This window comes from Acipenser ruthenus, chromosome 1 (assembly GCF_902713425.1).
Source record: "Acipenser ruthenus chromosome 1, fAciRut3.2 maternal haplotype, whole genome shotgun sequence".
NCBI lineage: Eukaryota > Metazoa > Chordata > Actinopteri > Acipenseriformes > Acipenseridae > Acipenser > Acipenser ruthenus.
Window position 1 is genome coordinate 22272266 of NC_081189.1, and position 9698 is coordinate 22281963.

Consider the following 9698-nt stretch of genomic DNA (forward strand, 5'->3'; position numbering starts at 1 on the left):
ACCCCCTGTCAAGCGCGTGATCTCTTATGAGTGCAGAAACAACTCGCTTGTTTTCAGATTTTGGCCATTCTAAACTGGGAAGAAAAACCAAGAGTAAAATAATAATACCACCTTTTCAACGCACTACATTCATTATCTGAAAGACAACATAACAGTCTCTACAAATGACGTACCAATAATGCTAAGCTTTTTTTTCTGCTGTAATAATATTTACTTCAATGACGCATATAAATGTTTAGCTGGCTAGAAGGCTTTTTGTCTGGATTGTAAAATATTCATATCACAATATTCTTAAATCACAGCTTTCTTATGTAACAACAAAAATGTGAAAATGACATGGTCATTGAAACAAGGAAGAAAAAAATAGAAAACATGGTGTTTATTTTCTGTTGGAAATTAACTACAGAGCTCAGCGAGTTAATCTGCATAGTCGTGACTGCTTGTATCTGTCAGACCCTCTCCAAGGATACATAATTAAAACTGCAGGAAGAATGAACACAGAGGAAGCTGTGGAGATTGGATGTACAGTATGTAGGTGTGGAGGGCATTCGTTTTTATCCAATCACTGAACAAAGAGTGCAATATTCCTGCAATCTTGCTCATTCACTGCAACGTGACTTGCACCACAATAGGGACTGCAGCATCTAGATAGGAACAGGAAAGTGCAGGCTTAGAATCATAGATAGAGTGATTTGACATGCATGCCACACAGACACAGACCCATCACATTATTATTATTATTTATTTATTAGCAGACGGCCTTATCCAGGGCGACTTACAATTGTTACAAGATATCACATTATTATTTTTACATACAATTACCATATTTATATAGTTGGGTTTTTACTGGAGCAATCTAGGTAAAGTACCTTGCTCAAGAGTACTGCAGCAGTGTCCCTCACATGGGATTGAACCCACGACCCTCCGGTCAAGTCCAGAGCCCTAACCACTACTCCACACTGCTGCCCTATATTCATTAATTACAGGTCAGAATTTCTGATACTGTTTCCTTAAAACCTTTTTTTGTTTTTTACATTACAAAATATAAAAAGACCTGCTGCACCTTTATATAATTTACACCTGAATCACAAAGCGAAATGGGAAGCAATTGGATGTTTATTATTTTATTTTATTTGTTATTTATATTAATAATTGATATTAGTTTTAAACTGACATATAACAACTACAGCACTCAGAACCGTTGCAGGCACATAGAGGGTCCTCATAATCCTTTAATAAGCGCAAGGTTAAAAGCGTGTCAACCCACATCCTGAGGTGGGTCGCTGAGACCTGGGTCAGCCTGGGTACAACCCAGGTACGTGGTTTCACACTACACAGGACTGTGATCTGGGTAACCACTGTGAAAGGGGCTTATGACTCCCTATTGTTGTTTGCGCTTATATATTTACTATCCTTACTAACTATTTTATCAACTTTTAAAAGCTGAGTTTCGTGACCTCTAGAAAAGAAATATTTTCCGACAATGTAAATGGTATAACGTATCCCTTTATTGCTATTCAGTACCTTAATGCACTTTGACACTCAGAACCAAAGTTCAGATGCTTGTGAACATTTTACCACAGGTTACTTGGTTTACAGCTACACACACTCACACAAACACTTTCACCAATTCTCCCTCTTCATCTTAATCCACAGCTTGAAAACACATGTTACAGTATGTATATTCTCCTCCATAAAGTGATTCTCAACATGCCTTGAGATTAACCAACATCAGCTAATAGAATTGTTCTTGCTCGCTTCAAAAACACTACCCACAACACTGATAACGCAGCTACATATATTCATGTGGGAAACAAAAAAGACCATCTGGGCACTTATTAATCAGACTTGTTTGCAAATCCTAAATGCCTAAGCAGTGTAAAGTCTACCCGTACTACACAGGGCTACGCAGGCAGCTCATATGAGTGTTTGAAGTATCATAAGCCACATATTGAAATAGCAAATACAAAAAAAAGCTCTTCTGTTTTAAAACTGGTCTAAATTATCTGCTCATGAGCAACATACTATTTAAAAGTTAGGCTATAAGTTTAAATACAACTATTGACCAAATGTGTTTATTGTTCTTATTGTATGACTTATATTGTAACACTTGAATGTATTTGTATGTATTTGTATTTGCTTGCGATTGTAAGTCGCCCTGGATAAGGGCGTCTGCTAAGAAATAAATAATAATAATAATAATAATAATAATAATAATTGTATAACATTTATTTAAAAAAGGCTTCAAGTATTAATGAATTAAATATTAATAAATTACATTCAGACCTGTCTATGAAAGCAAAGCAAGGTGATCTGCACCTAAACTGCACAATGTTGAAAGTAATCATGCACTGCAATAGAATACAAATATATTGGTTATGGCTTGACTCAGTGCTCAACTCGGTACATAGTTAGATAATGCTAAAATTATGAAAAAATGTTTTTTTGTCTCTTAACTCCAAATAGTTTCTGAGATATGGCAGGTCATAGCTTGGGGGTTATCACCCCATTACCAAAAATCACATCAAAAACATTTCATGGCTACATTTCTTCTAAATATGAACGTGTCCATTATAGTTATCAAATGTATTTTTGACAGAAATTAAACATCTTTGATGAATGAATTTATGTTTTTTTAATAATCTGTTTTATTAAAAACATGACAGCACTCACTGGAACCGGATCATTGATATTTGTATCCAGTTCGTCGGTTCCAAAGCAGGAACCGGGTAACCGGTTTCAAAGAAACCGGTTCGTACATCTCTAGATTAAAAAATGTAATGCCAGTACTCCTACACTACCACACATAAAGCTATACTACAGTTAATTAGCCCTCTGTATATTTATTCAAACGATTATATTTTGTGTGCCCAACTAATCGATTGCTATTTGGAGGCTTAACTGGCAGCCCTATGCACAATTGAGCAAAACAATTGTAAAAACAATTCAAATCATGTGAAGGATATTGTGCTCTAAACACATAGTAACTTGATAAAAAAAAAACATTCTGTTAAATGCAAATGAAATAATTTTGGACCTTTGTTTTTTCAATAAAAAAAAAAATCACACTTTGGTTATGCCAGGAAATGCCACAAAGACAAGGCAGTGAATAGATATATTTACGTACTTATTGCAGCATGGTAGACTCGTGTGGCACTAGAAGTTGCACAGGACTCCTGAAGCCTTACAATGCGAAAGTGAGACATTTGGTCATTAGCCAAAAGCACTTGGCTATTCTTGAGATTTACCGGTAAATGTCAGAAGTAAAGCGTTATGTTTATTTTTGAATCTTAAAATACAAGTATTTAGTGAACATTAGCCAATAATTAATATGACAAAGACCAAAATGCACAATTCCTGGTAGTTTAAGAAACAATCTTTATAAAAAATAAAATAAAAAAAAAGTGGTTAACGTTTGCTAAATGCTTGTCCTTAATCTGTTACCTCGAATTATGGTATAATAAGCCTAGGGTGCCAATACTTTTGTATGTGGCTGCACTGTACAAGAGAATGTTTTCATACAAAATTTACTTATTGATTAAAAACATTGTGGTATTTTGTATGAAAATATTTTCCTTGACATACTAAAAATCTTCATAATATAGATTCATTTTCACAGGAAGTATTGATCAGTGTTTTGTGTACAATTATTTTATTGGCCTGTCCCCTATGTAATCCAAGTGTTGTTTTTCCGTTCTACTGAGAGAACACAGAATGGAAATAAAAAAAACAATGGTAACTATTTCTTTAAAATTACTAGGACATGTTAAAGTGGGAAGGTGGATTAAACTGTGAATTCCTTTTCAAACCATTTTCTTGTGTGTCTAGTCTCTGGAGAGTCATTGAGCTTTTAGAGGTTTTGCCAGAGGGGGAAACCCCCATTCCTACCTGTTCAAAACTTTTACATACAGTAGCATTTGAACACCTTGTTTACCGTGTGTTGCTTCCATATCAGAGAAGCATCCAACATGTAAAAAGTAGCCAGACTAAGATTTAAAGATAGAAAGAGAAGAGCCGTTCAGAATAGGACTGGTATTTAAAGTTTTTTTTTTTTTAGAAAGAACAACTGATATCCAACTAAACATATTCACAATGTGAAAAAAAAAACCCTGAAATTTGAAATATGTCATTGGGTCAAGACAAGACCTAGAAAAGCCTAAGAGTTTGGGTTTATTTTTGTGTTGTATTAGGGACCGATTAGGAATATTTTATGTTGTCTTGGGACTAGTCTCAAAAAAAAAAAAAAAAAATACAGGATGTAAAGAGATAAAAAATGAAATTTTCAATCCGCGTATTTTACTGGTAGCAAATTCAGCAGTTATATTCAAAACCTACCAATTTAAGTTTGTTAACAGAACCTTATATTGTACAAGTCAAAATGTCTTGGCAAAATATGAATACAATTGTAAAAATGACCTAAATATTTCTTACTGTAAATACAAAACTAAGGCTTGTACTATCCTTGTCTAAAACTAAATATGGTTACGACATATAAAACAGCAAAACTATGAGCATTCATTGCAATACTGTATGCAACCTGACACTGATTCTTATTTTGCAGACATACAAAAAGCAATTATATATGTTACATTTAACTTTCCCTTCAGCACATAGAAATGAGGGTTTGTGGCTAACAGTTTCCTTCTAAAGGGCATGCAGTCCTTCCCAACGCCAAAGCCTGCTTAAATGAAGAAATATAAAGATCAATCCTAAAGCCCCTTCGTCGTAACCATAGTTTCAAAGACAGCATAGCAACAAGCAGGATGAATGGTTTGCCAGCCCAACCGTATACTGTAGCAAGTGTCATTTGCTTTTGTTAATGGTCTTTATGTAAAGTGGATATTCTACAATTTTGGAGTACCCTAGTGTGGAATGTGTACAGTTTGTATACTATATATGTGTGTGTGTGTATGTGTGTGTCTGCGGAGTTACAAAGGTACTATAAAAGCAGACATCCTAGTGCTTTAAAAATAAACACATCACAATCTGTTACCTTCTCAGACAAGCACATTTTAAACTCTCAGCATTTACATAATTGAAAATCACAAAGGTCTCTATCACAAGCTCACTGTATCCTTCAAATATCTTGATTCTTCCCCTGTTGTCATTAGATTTTGAACTTCCTTACGGCAATTAAATTACTTGCAATTAATAAAATAAGAATAAATAAAATTAAACCGATTTCTTAAGAATCGTTAACATAATCTGTAGAAAACTGTATCAAATCTAACAGAACAATGAGTTCAAATTTGTGATCCATAAAACCAACATAAAACTGAGAAGCTGAGAGTGGTTCTAATTGTAAACTTAATCTACTTACAATTTTGTGGAAAATAAAAACGTAAAATTCAAAAATCAGAAGCAGTGGCAAAAACTAAAGCTAGTACTATCACATAAGGCAGGAGATTAATATACCACTAACACCAGTTAAGTGCATTCTTAGAGAAAATGTTCTAAGTAATAGTACACACTCAAAACAGTACTGAGGTAGCAACAGGACTTCTGGGTACTATCTTGATACCAATTAGTATTAGTACTCTTTTCTTGTCACTACCACCACCACACCAATCAGAAGAAACACCCCCCCTTTTAATCTTAATTCAGAACATTTTGTTTGACCATTGAACTAAAGGCCCAAATAAAAGCTCTGAAAATACAGTCCTGGTATTTTTAATTAAACTCAAAGCTCAAAAAGGCTCAAACTGCTAGCTAACCACACATCTTAACATGCCCTCTAGTGGAAAATATTAATAATTACAATGTGTATTTCTGTTACCTTAATTAAAATGTTTTTTTTTTTTTTCAACATTTTAATTACTTTACTAACTTTGCAACAGGGAGCAATTTTACTATGCTCCCCTCACAACTCTTACAGGCTATACATTACATGCCTGGTGCTATTAAATAATGTAATACCAGTACAAGCTAAAGTGAAAGGACAAAACAGTACAAAGGAGTCTTTACAATTTATCTAAATGGCAGCAGACCTTAATACTGATCATGAACACATAACTAGCAAAACCAGCAGGGTTTGTTTGATGGGGGAACACATTTATGTTAATTTCTGTACAAGAATATAGCAAAACAGGTGAGGTTAATAAGTCAAGTCATTTTAATTTTAACAGTCAGTGATGCAAGAATTGGTATGCCATCTTGTTTGCAGTTTTGCCACTCTTCCGTGATGATGGCTTTGCAAAAGCCTGCTGACATATTCATTCAGTTTTTATAAGCAATTAGCTATCTATGGATCTTACCCTGTTCTCTCGCTTTGTAGTGGTTTAGTACTTTGAGAATGATATGGTGATTTAATAAATGTATACTGAAAAGTAAATTAACACAGCAGCACAAATATACTTTATCTGTTAATTAAACATAAATGCCCGATTTACATCACTGAATAATTAAGTATATCCAAGCAGTGGTCTGCTACTGTGTAAAAAAAGTCTTATGTAACTTTTATAAAAGAAAAAAAATGTATTATATATATATATATATATATATATATATATATATATATATATATATATATATATATATATATATTCTCAACACAAGCTACAGTATGATCAACTGTGCTTTTTTCAATGCTTTTTTTAAATGTTTTTTTCAATGTTCTTAGAATAATTATGACCAATATTAGAATTAACAGTACAATACACTGTTTTCTTTAAAAAAAAAAAAAAAAGATGTACATTGGTGGCAAGAAGGAAAACAGTGTAAGTAAAAACTTCATAAGTAAATTCATGTGCAAACACACCCTGTTATTCCTTCCATCTTCTTTAGTTTAGTGTATTGGACAGACTTTAAAAATGTGTTTGATGTATGTATTATATGTACATTCAGAGAATAATTCAGCAAAAAAAAAATATGTTAATGTGTGCATCACCATAACTTCACTGTCAATATACATAGGTTTGTACAAATATTAAATGGCAAATGCAGTATCGATAAAGGTAACTGTATTTCATGTTAATCTTTTTTTTTTTTTTTTTAACCAATAAATGATCAAATACAAATTGTATTTCCTTGTTTTGTTTTATTTTATTCTTTTAAGTATAGGTTGTTATCTTACCTTTTTTGAGTTTTCATTTGCAAATTTGTTCTGCCATTTTAGGAAACCAAGGCAATATGACATCTTCACAGACTATGGCGCACACAGTAAAAATCTAATCCTTTAAGAAAAAAAGCCACTTTAGCTTTTCCTTTCAAGGCCACTTGGTCAGTAAATGATGGCGCTCTCACTTATTCAGTTATTCACTTATTCAGTCTAACTCTGAATGGCAATGACCAGGACGCAAGAAACCACTGTAGCCCTGCCTATCTGAGACAATCAGTTACTTAGTCAGCACACTCAACAGGTAAAGCCTACAAATAAATATCCCAGTACCTCCTTTTTAAAAGTGCACTTTAAGTTCACTGTCACATCTGTACAGGAAAAGACTTCCATCAGCCTGTTAATTGTATCCCGATCCCCCACATTATATTAGATTTAGTCCCTGACATCTGAGTGTTAAACCAGCAAGAGAAACAATTTTCTAAGGCCATGGGTCAAAAATAGCACCCACGTGTCTTTTTAATGCACATCTGAACAAGCAGCAAACATCGGCCTGTTTGCACAGTTGCAATTAAAAATATGTTCCCTGCTCACAACTAGACTTACACCAATCATCCAACAGAAGAAATGGTTTTAATGGAGTTCATGTGTGGAAATGTTTTTTTTTTCTATCAGTTTGCACGGTTGGCCTAATATATTTCCGAAGATATTAAGTAGGCTTTAAGTGCATTACCAAGAAAAGAACGGGCTTTTAAACACTAGTACTGATAACATAATATTTCAAGTATTGCAAGTGTGTGTGTGTGTGTGTGTGTGTGACATGAAACAACAAACAAAACTGTGTGAAAACAAACTCTTAAATTTATGAGAGGGAGAGAATTTGAATTAATTGTAGATTCTGCATGGTGAATCTTTAAGACTCTCCAGATATATTGCTGGTCCTCTGGTGCACCCTTATGCAAAAAAACAGGGCTCTGTTCATATGGACAAAAAGTTATGGTGTAGTTTGACCATTTAACTGCACTATTGCAGAACTCACACCACAGAACAGCACACAAAGGCAATGGAGAAAGATTACCAAAAGTAAAGTTATGCCAAGGTAATTACAATTAAATTCCATTATTTTCCTTAAGGTTTACAAAACAGCACCACCAGGTGGAAACACACCTACATTACACACTACATAGTTTAAGAAAATGTTTATTACTTAATTGGATGTCATCGATTTATTTTTTTTTTCTTAATAGTTATGATTTTTACCTAAAGAAATGCAATGAGCAATGCAATGCACTATGGATTGCTTTAAGTTGGGGTGGGACGACAGAATCCGCCATTTGGACCATGACCCTCTTTCAAGTTACTGCCTTTAGAAAAACATTTACTTTGTTTTCAGGGAGCTTTTATTTTGTATTGCTTGGAAATGTGATGTTTAAAAACCTGGACTGCACATTTATGAAAATTATTATGGGTGCTGAAACGTAGCTAAGCGCTAGGACTTGAAAATCAAATTAATAGCATTTATGTTTAAAAACAAATTGCATGTAAAATTGCACTGTGTTCCCTAATTGTAGGTTTTCTATTTCCTCCTTTAGTGTGCATGTGAATTTTTGTACTTCCTGTTTGTTTGCAGACTTTCCTACCTTGTTTCCTATTTACAAAAGCTGGACTTCTTTCTTTCTTTGGGTGTCACCTCCTTCTTGTTATATCTAAGCACATGTTTCCTAAAAGTGCTTGCAGCATTATTTTCACACCAAAACACAATACAGAAAAAAAGAAAAAGATTGTAATAGGTAAACCATCAATCCATTACAACTGCAATGGTACCCCAACATTCATTCATTTACTACCAATGTAGAATGACTGGGTGCAACATTGGCTCTTTATTTGCATTGCAGTCACCATTGCAAAAACCTGTCAGTCTTGAGGAGCCACCATAAAATAATCCTATTAACCCAATAAGATATAAAAAACACAAGTAGAAAATATCACACTTACCGGTGCAGATTCTCATTTTCAGTGTATGAGTGCAATTAGTGCTGGAAAGATACAGGAAGAGTGTTTATCATAGTTAAAAATGAGCACCAATAGACTTTATTTTTTACATTAGGTCGTCTTTTTGTAATTAAATGTAATTACAATACCGGTAGTCCTAAATAAATGCAGTGTCCCATAATCATGTTCGATTTTGCATCAGTTTATTCCTCACACCATAAAACTTGCTTCCTAAACCTGCTTCAACCAAATATACCTGCAGTAGTTATTTTTTAAATGGCAACACTTGGAATACTGTGCTCATTTAATTTTTATGTCACTGTATTACAAAAAGCACACTGCAGCTTTGGAGAGAGCTCAAAGAGGTAACTTATTTCCAGGTTTAACAGTTATAAGCTATGAAGACAGGTGGAGGGAACTTAAAATTCTAGGCTTGTTCAAAGAAGGGTTTGAATAATATTTCTAAGGAGTAACATTACTACAGTCTTGCACCGTACGGTAACTAGCAATAATATGTGAATAATATCAATTCACTTCAACCCACACCTCACCTTATCATCATCTTTTCTTCAGTCTGTGGTCGAGGCCAGCTTGTAACGTTCCCGTGATGCTCAGCGACGAAGCTAACTTGAGCGGTGTCACATGATATTAT

The 9698-nt window shown here is 33.9% G+C and overlaps 1 protein-coding gene across 2 annotated transcripts in view; it reads right to left on the reverse strand.

Moving 5' to 3' along the window:
* The window catches only part of LOC117409208 (SHC-transforming protein 3), a 46657-nt gene extending 36994 nt beyond the window's left edge, over positions 1–9663 (reverse strand). Inside the window, exons 1-2 of one of the 2 annotated variants that reach the window (XM_059022072.1) lie at positions 9598–9663; positions 9050–9090 (exon numbers count right to left, since the gene is read on the reverse strand). The gene's annotated coding sequence lies outside the window, so the exon portion shown is untranslated. The remainder of the gene's footprint in view (positions 1–9049; positions 9091–9597) is intronic. The other variant, XM_059022075.1, reaches the window with a different exon arrangement.
* Between the last annotated feature and the right edge of the window lie 35 nt (positions 9664–9698).